Raw genomic sequence first — 13,359 nt, 5'->3', positions numbered from 1 at the left:
ATCTTGTAAGTATTTCTTGAAATATCAAATCATCAAAGAGGTAGTCTTGTTGATTCTTCTCAGAGTTTGGGTATTCGTCTCCCATTTTCTACGATCTTCAGTTGTAAATTGTGAAGTGAAGAGTTAGAGACAAGGGAAGTGGTAATCAAAGCATTAGGGTTTGTTCGTTTAAAGTTTATTAAGGAGTTGGGGATTGAGATCATTTTGCTCTTACCACTCGGGTTGGTTTTTGGTCGGGTCGAAGCAGGTCGTGTCGTATTGGGTGATAAGTCGGGCAGGCTTTAGTTTGGGTCATTGTCGAATTAGGTTATAAACCGTACTTTATCAAATTTAATTAATAATTTACTTGGTATTGATCCCGAGCGAATGCGCAGTTTTGTAGATTGGAATATTAGAGAAAATAATATTTATATTAGGATTAATTAATGACAATGATAACACCACTTCAACCCCTATATTTTGATGTCTCGGACCCATTTCGTCGTGATAAATCAAGCATTATGAACTCATTTAGTTAGTATTAGCTTTACCCGATTACTTTCCCTTCACTCTTCGCGTAGGACGTGTTTTGAGCATTTTTTCCCGTACTTATGAACCCTTTTTTGTAGGTACCATGCTCCAAGATATAAGAAGAACGAAGTTGGAAGGTGATTCGCTTGAAGAATGGAAGTAACTAGGAGAAATTACGGCCGAGAGGCAAAACTTTGCCTGGACCGGGCATAATTACACCCGCCAGGTAAAACTTTGCCCGGACCGGGCATAATTATACCCGACCGGGTAAAACTTCGCCCGGACCGGGCATAATTATGCCCCTCGGCTGCAGATTTCGTTTCTCTCTTGTATTCTCACCTAACTCTTTGTACTTGATATAAATACTTAATTTCCCAGAAAATTAGGGATCCAATCCTAGTTTGGGGAAGAAATTTGTAAGGTTAAGAGAGGAAACTCAAATCCTTTGTGACTTGGCAATCATTCTTCATCAATCAAAGATTATTATTATTGTTCTTACCTTGTTCTTTCTTATTGTTCATCCTTTCAATAGTTGGTATTGTTTCTTTCCTTTTTCTCTTTTCTCCCTTGTTCTTCAATTGTTTTCCATTGTTGTTTGTTGTAGTTAGATTTCTTTTTGTTGGAAGTTGTTGAAAATTGTTGTTTGTTGATAGTTTAGTCAAAGTCTCTCTCTCTCTTGTTCATTGTTTATGTTAAAATTGTTGTTGTTTGTTTGTTGTTGTTAATTTCATCATTGTTCATCTTTTCATTGTTCATCTTTCCTTTGTTTCTCTTTCATTTGTTCATCCTTGGATAGTTGTCCTCAAAGACTTAATCTTTGAGTTGATTTGGTTAAAGATTGTGTCTTTTAGTTTAATCAACCTTGTTATTAGATTAAACCATCTTTCCTCTTAATTATTGTTGGATTGTTGAATGTTTAGAAGTAGAACTCATCTTCCACCCATGTTTATGTTTAAAGATTCCATCTTTATTGTTTATTTTGCGATTAGGACCATGATTAGTGAGTAGTCTTCCACTAGGGCTCGGTTTGACCCAACATGAGTAATTTCACTAATTGAATTTCATAAAGGCTAATTACTTGGGGAAATTGGTGAGGGTAGTTTGGAGGAATGACTTGGTTTATGGGTTGACTTTTGGGTAGTGTTGACTTACCACCCTTGACCACCAACGAGAGTTGGTTAGGTTGTGATTTGGATACCCGAGACTTGACCCTATTGTTAACCTTGGTTGAGACCGAAAGGGAGAACCGGGGTAGGACACCTCTAAACTAGCGTTTGAAATCGACCCTCGAGAGAGGGAGTGGGATGACCCGGAAATTGATGGGGCTTAATGACCTTAGCAAATATTGGACTACCTTGGAAAAATGCATGTTTTTGGGGTAGTCGGGTATTGAGTTAGGGATTCCGACCTTCGAACCCGAGAGGGGGGTTGGTGGGTAGTACTAGTGTCCTATTTCGAACCCGAGAGGGGGGTCTTAGGCGAATTAGATTCGTCACCTCCTCACCTAACTACCCTTGTGATTAGCCTAGGGAATCGATATGTGGAACTACGAATTGTTGTGGGAGAACCGAGTTCTAGGCCTTTTAATCATTTGAATTACAACTTAGTCCATCTTGCTCATTTTACATTCTCTAGTTAAATTGCATTTCATTTTGTTTAGTCTAGTTTTTAGACATTTACACTCATCCTTTTATTGTCGACTTAGCTAAACCATAGAGTTAAAACGATTAGTAGTCTTCCTAGCTCCTTGTGGGATCGACCCTTAATAGTGTACAACGATAAAATCGTGCACTTGCGAGGTATAGCTTGATACCATCAAGTTTTTGGCGCCGTTGCCGGGGAGTTCGGCTAGATATTAATTATTTTCGTTCTTGTTTAGACTAAGTCTTTTGTTACTAATCCCTCTCTTGAGTGTGTAGGACTTTTTGCATGGTTAGGAGAGCTCGAAGAGGTCAACCAATACGCCCGATTGACCACGAGATCGAAGCAACCGCGAGAAGACTAAATTCACTCCGTAGAAGAGGACTTATAGAAACACCGATTCCTCAAGAAAATCCAGTAATTGAGAACCTTCAAGGAGAACCACGGGTCTTTGAAACTTTCGAAAATCCTTTTGCAACACCGGAAACGGAAGTAACAATGGCCGCGGTTCCTATGAGAGATAACTTGGCTCCGAAAAAGGTGGTGAATCCGAGTATTGTGAAGCCACCTATTCAAGCCAACAATTTTGATGTGAAAGCCACCTTGCTACAACTTGTCCAAGGGAATCAATTCGGAGGGGGAGCCACCGAAAACCCCAACGAGCATCTCAACGAGTTCTTGGATAGTTGTGACATGTTCAAGGCCAATGGAGTCACGGAAGATGCCGTACGCCTTAGGCTTTTCCCTTACTCTTTGAGGGGAAGTGCCAAGGAATGGCTTAAAAGTTGTGAACCCGACTCTCTTCGGACTTGGGACGATGTCTCTAAGGCTTTTCTCAACAAGTATTTCCCACCCCAACGAACCGCAAGAATCAAGAGTGAGCTCCAAGGGTTCACCCAACAAGAAGATGAGACCCTTTATGAAGCATGGGAGAGGTACAAGGGCCTCCAAAGGCTATGTCCTCACCACGGTATTGGGGATGATGAGCTCATCAACAATTTCTATGAAGGGTTAAACAATGAGATGAAGATGAACCTTGATTCCGGCTCGGGGAAGGGAGCTTTGGATAAGATAGACCACAAGACGGCGAAAGAGCTTATTGAAGAAATGGCTTCTCGTACCTTTCATTGGAACAATGATAGGCACAAGAGGAAGGGGAAGTCAACGGTCGAATCGGCCAACAATGTGGAAGTGAAAGAGATGATAGAAGAGCTTAAGCAACAAGTTGCCTTGATGAGCTCAAGCAAAACATCTAGCAATTCTTCTATGAGGAACCAAGTCTATAGTTGTGAGCTTTGTGGAGACCAAGGACACCCACCCAATGAGTGTCCTTTGGTGGTTGGAGATGGCAATTGTATGGAGCAAGTGAACGGGATATGGGAGTCTAGTCCGGCCAAGCAAGCATTTAACAACAACCAATATCACCCCGGATTGAGAGTCCACCCAAACTTCTCTTATGGCTCTCAAAATGTCCAAAACCCAACCTTCCAACAAAAGTCACAACAACCAAACTTCCAAACTCAAAAACAAAACACAACATTTAATCAAGGTCCACCGGGTTTCCAAGGAAGAACCTTCCAACCTAGACAACAATTTCAATCACTTAACCCACCAACCACCCAACCATTCCAACAAACCACCCAACCTTTCCAACAAAATTTCCAACCATTCCAACAACCCACCCAACCAAAGTCAAACATGGAACTCATGATGGAACAAATGATGACATCTCAAACACAATTCATCAACCATACCACCCAAAAACAAGAAGAGACAACCACATCCATCAACCAACTTAGAACCCAAATGCAAGCCTCTCAACGAATGACGGACAACCAAATCTCCCAATTGGCTACCCAAATGAGCCAACTACAAGCCTCCCAAGGTAAATTCCCGGGTAAAACCGAGGAAAATCCGAAAACCATGAATGCTATCCACTTGAGGAGTGGTAGAGATTTGGAAGACCGGGAATTTGTCAAGAAAAGGAAGAGTAGTAGACCGGGTAATGTCATTGAACCTCAAATTGTGGTTGAACCTCCTAAGGTAATTGAAGAAAAGGAGGGAGAAGATGAGCTTGTGGAAATTGTTGTGGAAACTCCAAGAGTGATTGATGAACCAACAAGGGTAGTTGAAGAGCCTCAACAACAAGTGGTAAGAACTTATGTACCACCGGTTCCCTTCCCACAAAGGTTGGCAAGAGCCAAACTTGAACAAAAGTATGGGAAGTTCATGGATATGATGAAGGGTATCAACATTACCATGCCTTTCATTGATGCCGTAAAGGAGATTCCAAGCTATGGAAAGTTCTTGAAGGAGCTTATCTCAAACAAAAACTCCTTGAGCCCGACAACCACGGTGAACTTATCCAAGGAGTGTAGTGCAATTCTCATGAATGAGGCTCCTCAAAAGCTTGAAGACCCGGGGAGCTTTTCCATACCTTGCAAGATTGGGACCGTGCACATTGAGAGGGCCTTGTGTGATTTGGGGGCTAGCATTAGTCTTATGCCCCTCAAGATTTTCAAGAAGTTGAAAGGATATGAGCTTTCACCAACAAGGGTTTCTCTCCAACTTGCGGATAGATCGGTAAGATACCCGATTGGTCTTGTGGAGGATGTCCCGCTCAAGGTGGGGAAACTTGCATTTCCATGTGACTTCTATGTAATGGACATCCCCGAAGACTCAAATATTCCCATCATATTGGGGCGCCCATGCCTTGCTACGGGGGGTGCCATGATTGATGTGAAGAATGGGAAGCTTTCTTTACAAGTGGGTGAAGATAAGGTTAAATTCTCCTTGAGCAAGGCTATGAAAGAGCCTTCGGAAGAAAAGTCTTGTTATATGATTGATGTGGTAGAAGAATGGGTTGATATGAAGAAATTTGATGAAGACAAGGGTTTGCAAGGGTTCCTTGAGGGCAAGGTAAAGGATTGCAAGGAACACCGGGAATATGCTTTAGCTATGGAAGCTACAATTGAAGAAGACCCGGACAAAGAATTTGAAAGCTTGAGAGGAGATGGTAAAAAGGAGGAGAGATCTACGCCTCCTCAAGTGGAGTTGAAACCTCTTCCCTCTACTCTTAAACATGCTTTCCTTGGCCCTAATGACACTTACCCTATTATTGTCAATAGTGCACTCAATGACACCGAACTTCAAAAGTTACTTGATGTTGTGAGAAAGTACAAGGATGTCATTGGGTACTCAATTGATGATATTAAGGGGATTAGCCCTTCTTTTTGCACCCATCGCATTCACTTGGAGGATGAGAGTGCATCTTCCATTGAGCCTCAACGCCGCCTTAACCCCGCTATGAAAGAAGTGGTTAGGAAGGAGGTATTGAAGCTCTATGATGCAAGCATAATTTACCCTATCTCCGATAGTGCATGGGTGAGCCCGGTGCATGTTGTGCCAAAGAAGGGCGGGGTCACGGTAGTCACCAATGACAAGAATGAGCTAATTCCAACAAGAGTCACAACCGGGTGGAGAATGTGTATAGACTATAGGCGCCTCAACAAGGCAACTAGGAAAGACCATTTCCCCCTCCCTTTCCTTGACCAAATGTTGGAAAGACTTGCCCAACATTCTCACTTTTGCTACCTTGATGGGTTTTCGGGGTTTTTCCAAATCCCGATTCACCCTAATGACCAAGAAAAGACCACTTTTACATGCCCGTTTGGTACCTTTGCTTATAGGCGCATGCCCTTTGGGCTTTGCAATGCGCCGGCCACATTTCAAAGATGCATGCTAGCTATATTTTCCGAATATGTTGAGAATATCATGGAGGTGTTTATGGACGATTTCTCGGTCGTAGGCACCTCATTTGATGGATGTCTAGCTAATTTGGGTAAGGTCTTGAAAAGATGTCAAGAGAGTGGTCTAGTCTTGAATTGGGAGAAATGTCATTTCATGGTGACATCTGGGGTTGTCTTGGGTCATGTAGTGTCAAGTAAGGGCTTAGAAGTTGATCAAGCCAAAATTGAAGTGATCAAAACTTTACCCCCTCCCACTAATGTTAAAGGAATTAGAAGTTTTCTTGGGCATGCCGGTTTTTACCGGAGATTTATCAAGGATTTTTCTTTGATTGCCCGACCCTTAACTTTGTTGCTTGGCAAAGATGTGCCATTTGAATTTACTAATGAGTGTTTGGATGCTTTCAATAGGTTGAAGGAAGCTCTCATCACCGCTCCAATCATGCAACCTCCCACTTGGGGAGAACCTTTTGAGTTGATGTGCGATGCTAGTGATGTAGCGGTGGGAGCGGTGCTTGGACAAAGGAAGAATGGTAAACTTCATGCCATATATTATGCAAGCAAGACCTTGGATGAAGCTCAATCACACTACACCACCACCGAGAAGGAGCTTTTGGCGGTCATATATGCCATGAACAAGTTTCGTTCTTACTTGGTGGGCTCTAAGGTAATTGTACACACCGATCACACGGCATTGAGGCACTTGCTAATCAAGAAGGAGTCAAAACCACGCTTGATTCGGTGGATACTTTTGCTACAAGAGTTTGATATTGAAATTCGAGACAAGAAGGGTGTGGAAAATGTGGTAGCCGATCATCTTTCTCGGCTACTCCATGTCAAGGGGAAGGATGGATTGCCAATTGACGATTCTTTGCCGGATGATCAACTATTCGCACTTGCTTTGATGGATGTCCCTTGGTACGCGGACTATGTAAATTATTTGGTATCCGGGGTCATCCCGCACGGTTATGACTCCCATAAAAGGAAGAAATTCTTTCATGACCTTAAGCAATATTTTTGGGAAGAACCGTGCCTCTACAAGGCTTGTGCGGATGGCATAATTAGAAGATGCATCCCGAATGAAGAAGTCCAACCCATAATCTCTCATTGCCATGACATGCCAAGTGGAGGGCATGGTAGTTCACGAAAAACCGCCGCAAGGGTGCTCCAATGTGGATTCTTTTGGCCTTCCCTATTCCATGATGTGGCCACCTACGTCAAGAAGTGTGACAAGTGTCAAAGAAGTGGTAACATTTCAAAGAGGCATGAAATGCCAATGAACTACATACTTGAAGTGGAGGTATTCGATGTGTGGGGCATTGACTATCAAGGCCCTTTTCCCTCATCAAATGGGAATGAGTATATCCTTGTTGCGGTGGACTACGTGAGCAAATGGGTGGAAGCAATCCCAACAAAGACTTGTGACGCAAAATCGGTGACCAAACTCATGGAGACAATCATATTCCCACGGTTTGGAGTTCCACGAATTGTGATTAGTGACCGTGGAACTCATTTCCGGGAAAGGACTCTTGATGCTCTACTCAAGAAGCATGGGGTGCAACATAGGCGGAGTCTTGCCTATCACCCACAAGCTAACGGCCAAGCCGAAATCTCTAACCGAGAGATCAAGATGATCCTTGAAAAGACCGTGAGCCGGTCAAGGAAAGATTGGTCTACCAAGCTCAATGATGCATTGTGGGCTTACCGGACCGCTTTCAAAACACCAATAGGAACTTCACCGTTCCGGTTGGTGTACGGGAAGCCTTGCCATTTGCCGGTTGAGTTGGAGCACAAAGCACATTGGGCCATCCGACTCCTTAACTTTGATTTGAAGAGCGCCGGAGAGAAACGACTACTTGACCTCAATGAGCTAGAAGAGTTTAGGCTAGAGGCCTATGAGAGCTCTAGGTTGTATAAGGAAAAGACCAAGCGATTCCATGACAAGGCTATTATAAGGAGGGAATTCAAGGAGGGAGATTTGGTTCTCCTCTTTAACTCAAGGTTCAAGCTATTTTCGGGGAAACTAAAGTCAAAATGGTCGGGGCCTTTCACCGTGGTCCGAGTTTTTCCCTATGGGTCGGTTGAAGTATCCGATGGAGACCAAGCATTCAAAGTAAATGGACAACGGCTAAAGCACTACATTGCCGGTTCTCCCGTCTTGAAGCATATAACTTTCATTGATACTTGTCTTGTCCATCCTTGAATCCCATTTTATTCTTCATGACTTGTCAGTTTATTTAAGTTACTTCTTGACTTGGTCGAGCCAACGACGTTAAACAAAGGCGCTTCATGGGAGGCAACCCATGCAATAATATTCTTGCAATGGTGGAGAGTCAATAGATGGGAGTCGGTTGTCTAAGGAGTTAAGTTTCGAGTCCCGATGAGGTGTAACTAAGTTTGAAGGAACAATGGAAAGGCGACACCGAGTTCGGGATTGCTTTTGAGGGGGTAAATTTTCTTGAATTGAGTGCTATTTTGCCTTCTAAAGATGGATTATAGCAAATTTTGCAGTCTAGGGGCAAAATTATACCTGTGACGGGCATAATTATACCTCTCGGAGGACAGAAAAAATTCAAAAATTGGCCTAAATGCAGTTTTCCCCAACCGGGTAAAACTTTGCCCCTGACGGGCGTAATTATACCCGACCGGGTAAAACTTTGCCCGGACCGGGCATAATTATGCCTCTCTCATCGTCACTCGAATTCGCCCTTTTTGGCTGTTTTTCCTTCACCTTTTTCTCATTATTCCCACTTACCTTCTTCTACCTTTTACACCTTCTCTCCAAAAATCATAAAACCACCATTAAAACTCCACCATAACTCAACTTAATCCTCCATTTTAGACACCTTCCCTCCATCTTTTTCACTCCTAATTTCACCCAAGTGATCCTTGCTACCCATACTCCTAGATCCCCTTAAAAGTTTCGAGTTTCCCTCTTTTCCCAAAATACCCTCCGTCCGATTCATCAATTTTCGTCCATTTTTAGTGGCTTGGGGACGTTCTTAGCCTATCCTCGGGTTTTGGGTTGCAAAATTTCGTGTTTCTTTCGGGTTTGTGAAGCTTCAAGGGACTGTTTTTGGGGTGAGCACTGTTTTGGGGGCTTTTCAAGCAAGGCAAAGAAGTATGGCAACAAAGAGGCAAAGGGCTCTAAATATTGGCAGCTCATCTTCAAGGTCACAGGTAAATGCTCCTCCCGGATTTACTAATTCAGCTTATAATGTAACCTTTAAAACGAGTAAGCATCTCAAGTTATTTGACTCATTGATGGCGAAAATTTGGGAGCCTACTAGGTGGGCTTGTGGGGAGACCTTAGAAAGGATGGGAATTAATGATGAGGTGGCCGAGCTTTGCAATAGAATAGGAATTTATAGAATTTACGATGCTCAAGAGTTGACTTACCCGGCCCTTGCGGCGGAATTCCTTGCAACCTTCGAGGCGAAATTCAAGGATGACTATAGTGAATCTTCAGTCTCGTTCCAATTGGGGGGGAAATTCCACCGTATGTCCCTGTCTGACTTTGGGGGGCACTTCGGGTTTAGGTCTTGTCCGGGGGGTGGATATAGACCAAGTCAAACTAATGATCACATCGCGGACCGAAATGCCTTTTGGAGGCGTATTTCCCGGAGGGTGGAGTTTTCTAGTGGTAAGGAAAGCTCTATCAAAATTAGAAATGCGGTAATTCGTTATTTCGCAAGGATTTTAGCTTCCTCCCTTTTCTCCTCGGGTGAGACACATCATAATTGTAGTGTCTTAGCCCTCCACTTGATACAAGAGGCCGTTCTCCAATGAGAGCGGTCCGTTGATATCCCCACCGCCCTCGCCAAGCACTTCCTTGGCATAAGTGGTAAGCCCCGTCCTATTATCTCTTGTGGGGGGCTTATTTCGATATTGGCGGGTTCACTCGGGGTCGAACATAACCATGCTAGTGTGGAGGGGGGAATTCCAATCAATGGGAGGAAATGTTTGGCTTGATGAAAGAAACTAGGGACTTTTCGAGAGAGGCTCGGGACCTTAGTTTGAGCACTCAAACTTATAATGAGGAAACCCGACGCATTGTCATGGAAAATCAAAGAATATTTGAGGAGAGCCGTGGCTACATGAGAGATACGAGGAATATGGCCATGACATCCCTCCTCTATAGTAGACGGAACACCGACCGTCTCCGTGACATCTCTCGAGTCCAAGCCGACATGGCGGCACAACTAGATGCACTCCACTTGTGGAGTCAGCAAGGGAACCAAGACCCTCCGACCCAACCACCACCCGACCTTTACCAATAGGTGGTGTGTTTCTTGGTGACTTGTTTACTCCGGCTTTCACTCTTGTGCATTTTTTAACGATTTTTTTTCTACTTTTTAGAAGTAAAGAGTGTCATGCGGGGTGGTTCTATGTTTGTCTTTCCATGTCGGTTTTCTTTCCGGTTGGTAGTTTTGGTTGTGTTGGTGCCTTTGTGTTATTGCCTTACCCTTGACCTTGTATTATTTCACCTTGTTTTGAGTGTATTTTTGACTAGAGTTGGTCCGGTGCGTTTCACCTAGCACCAACACCCTTGATGTAGTCGGGTGTGTCATATTGCTCCCCAATTTAAAATCCAAAGCCTTCGGTATGCTCCCCATATTCAATCCAAAATGACAAGTATGATCTCTCCCTTGTATCCAAATCCTCTCCTTCACGTTTAACTTTTCGCATGCATTTAGTTGATAATTCATTTAGTTGCATTCATATAGGATTGCATTAGATTTCAAATTTGTAATATATTGTCACATTTAGTAATTACATTCACTTAGAATAACTTGCATTGTCTTTTAAATTTTGCATATAGAATAGAGCATGCATTGCATTTTCGAAATAAAAAAACCAACTAAAAATTGAAAAATGACAAAAACCACCAAAAACATGTTAATTTATTTCACTAATATGCCCTCCCATGTCTATAAATAAGTGTGGGGAGAGCCTAAAAAAAAAAACAAAAATATGTCTTTTAATTTGTACTCCCTCCACACATTTATTTCCATTTGGAAGTAATGTAAATAAATAAGTGTGGGGAGGGAGTTCTCATATCAAAAACCCAAAAATATGTCTCTTTAATTTTTCAAAACCAAAAATCACAAAAATATGTTATTTTCCCTTTGAAAAATCAAAAATCAAAAAAATATGTTCATTTCTTTTTCTTATTCACTCCCTATGCTTTTGTCCATTGAGGACAATGTACATCTCAAGTGTGGGGAGGGAAATATCACTCTTGTGAATATTTGTATATATTTGTAAATGCTTGTAAATTTAAGAAAATTCAAGAAAATGCCTAAAAATTGAAAAATTTCTGAAAAATTCAAAAAAAATTTGCATTGTATACATATGTTTTGTCTAACCTTTTGGCTTGGCGCATTGACCACTTGAGGCAAAAGGGAGCTAGAAGACCGCTTGGTATAATCCTTCCTATCTCTTGCTCCTTTTACTATTCTTTCTTTTTGGTATCTTGCATATTTTGAAGGAGAATGGGAATTTTGTTGCTTTGGGTGTCTCCTTGGGAGACCGTTTGGAATTTTGGTGTTGATGTGCTGCTAGGTTTAGCCAATTTGTTGCACGTTTCATTTCATGTTTGTTTAAATTTCCGCATGCATTTGTTCACATGTAAATACTTGTTGCATTTCTTTCTTTTTGCATTGAGTTTGTAAATAAGTTTTTAAGGAAGAACATGGTCAAAGGAAGGGAACCAAGTACCCCCATAATGAACTAATGTGCCCAATAGTGCCTTTCCCCTCCTCGTGACTCGCACCCGTGGCCTCTTAGTTAGCCGAGGAAGGAGGGCTTGACCTATGAGTTTAGACCGATCTTGTGAGACCTAGGGGCCGTAGACTAGACCTTTGGCTCGACTTAGCTACTCAAAGGTAAGGGTAGAGCCTCCTAGGGCGGGTACATTCATACCCCGCCCTCATCTAGGTTCGAGAGTAGGTCTCCTCGCGAGGCGTGTCACATCATTACGCACAAGTGTGTCGCATCGTCCTTAGATCATGAATTTGCATTACATTTTTGTGCATATGATATGACGCAAAAGTCAGTTTATATGAACCTCACATAGCCAAATAGCCTTATTTTATTCCCTACATTGTTTCCCTTTTTGATTCACCCCCTTTGAGCTTAGCCTTTTCATTTGGCAAACCCACCAAAATAGCTACATTCCCATAACCACCCTCCCTTAATCGAGAATTGGTCGGTATTTGTAGTTGTGTTGTAGGAGGTGATTTGGGGAATAGTAATGGATAGTACACATATCCATTTGGGTCGGAATTTGGTATGGTTTGGCTTTATATATAAATAAGAGGTTTTGAAAAAAAAAAAAAAAAAAAAAAAAAAAAAAAAAAAAAAAAAAGGGGCAAGCAACACCCCTACTTATCATTTAAAGGGGTAGAAAAAGCCGTTGCTAAATAAAAAGGGCAAATTGATGTTTTTCCAATGATGAGTCGGGTTTACACATTTTTTGCATGGCTTGGAAAATCGAGCCGTTGTTACGGTGTAGACGCTACCATTTGTTGAAATAAAAGGAGTTTTATCAAATTTTTCCTACTTGAGTTGGGTTTATGCAATTTTTGCATAGTTTTGGTCATCATTGCTATGTTAGGGCATAGACGTGCCTCATGTGTTGCAATAAGAGATGGGATGTGATGTGCCGACGATTCTTGATTTGAGCCCCACATGTCCAAACGGTGCTTGCACCAATCCCGTTTCGACCTACTCCTTAGCCCCGTTGTAACCCTTGCTTCATTTTCATGTGCATTCTACCATTGTTGCATTTCATAGGACATAGGACGGTCTTACACATTAGATTGCGGGCACGTTTTCGCTAGTTGAGTTAGTTGAGTGATTTTGGTTACTATTTGTCACAAAAATCACCTTGTTCTTTCATTGAGTGACGAGCGAAAACCGTGAGGATGTCGTTGCCTTGGTCCCCTTAGTCATGGGTCCTTTGGTTGAATCTCGTGTCGGTTTTGTAATTCTCGGCGGTCTTGCCCTTTTCTCCCCTTACCCCGCTCTTGAATTTGTTTCTTGGGCATTGGTCACGCGAGGGTTGCTTGAGCCATGCTTAGGGGGTTGGCACCTAAATTGGCACTTCTGAGACGGTACTCCCGACCAAGACCGTGTTTTGTTGTTTGAAAAATCCGGCCACTTAGATGGGGAAAGTGGACTATTTTTGTTAGATGCATTCTATTGCTTGATTATGTGCTTTCATGATAGATGCATCGCAATTTTGTAGCAAGACCCAACTTGCCTTGCAATAGGGCACTTTACCCTCATGAGTGTCAAATTGTGAGTTGAAGGGGCGTTGAGTGCGCTAATACTCAATCGGCTATTAATTTAGAATAACTGAGTGATGCTTATATTGTGCACACGCTCTTGATAGATATTATTGTAGTCTCTTGTGCTTTGGTTTTGGACTTACTCGGGGACGAGTAAGGGTCAAGTG

The 13,359-nt window shown here is 42.4% G+C and overlaps 1 non-coding gene across 1 annotated transcript; it reads right to left on the bottom strand.

Moving 5' to 3' along the window:
* Window positions 1-3,018: 3,018 nt before the first annotated feature.
* LOC141610188 (small nucleolar RNA R71) lies at window positions 3,019-3,125 on the bottom strand. Its single transcript, XR_012528083.1, has one exon. It is a non-coding gene; the product is annotated as a small nucleolar RNA R71 (small nucleolar RNA).
* Between the last annotated feature and the right edge of the window lie 10,234 nt (window positions 3,126-13,359).

This window comes from Silene latifolia, chromosome 10 (assembly GCF_048544455.1).
Source record: "Silene latifolia isolate original U9 population chromosome 10, ASM4854445v1, whole genome shotgun sequence".
NCBI lineage: Eukaryota > Viridiplantae > Streptophyta > Magnoliopsida > Caryophyllales > Caryophyllaceae > Silene > Silene latifolia.
Note: the sequence above shows the minus strand (reverse complement) of the source record. Positions and strands in the feature narration are given on the sequence as shown.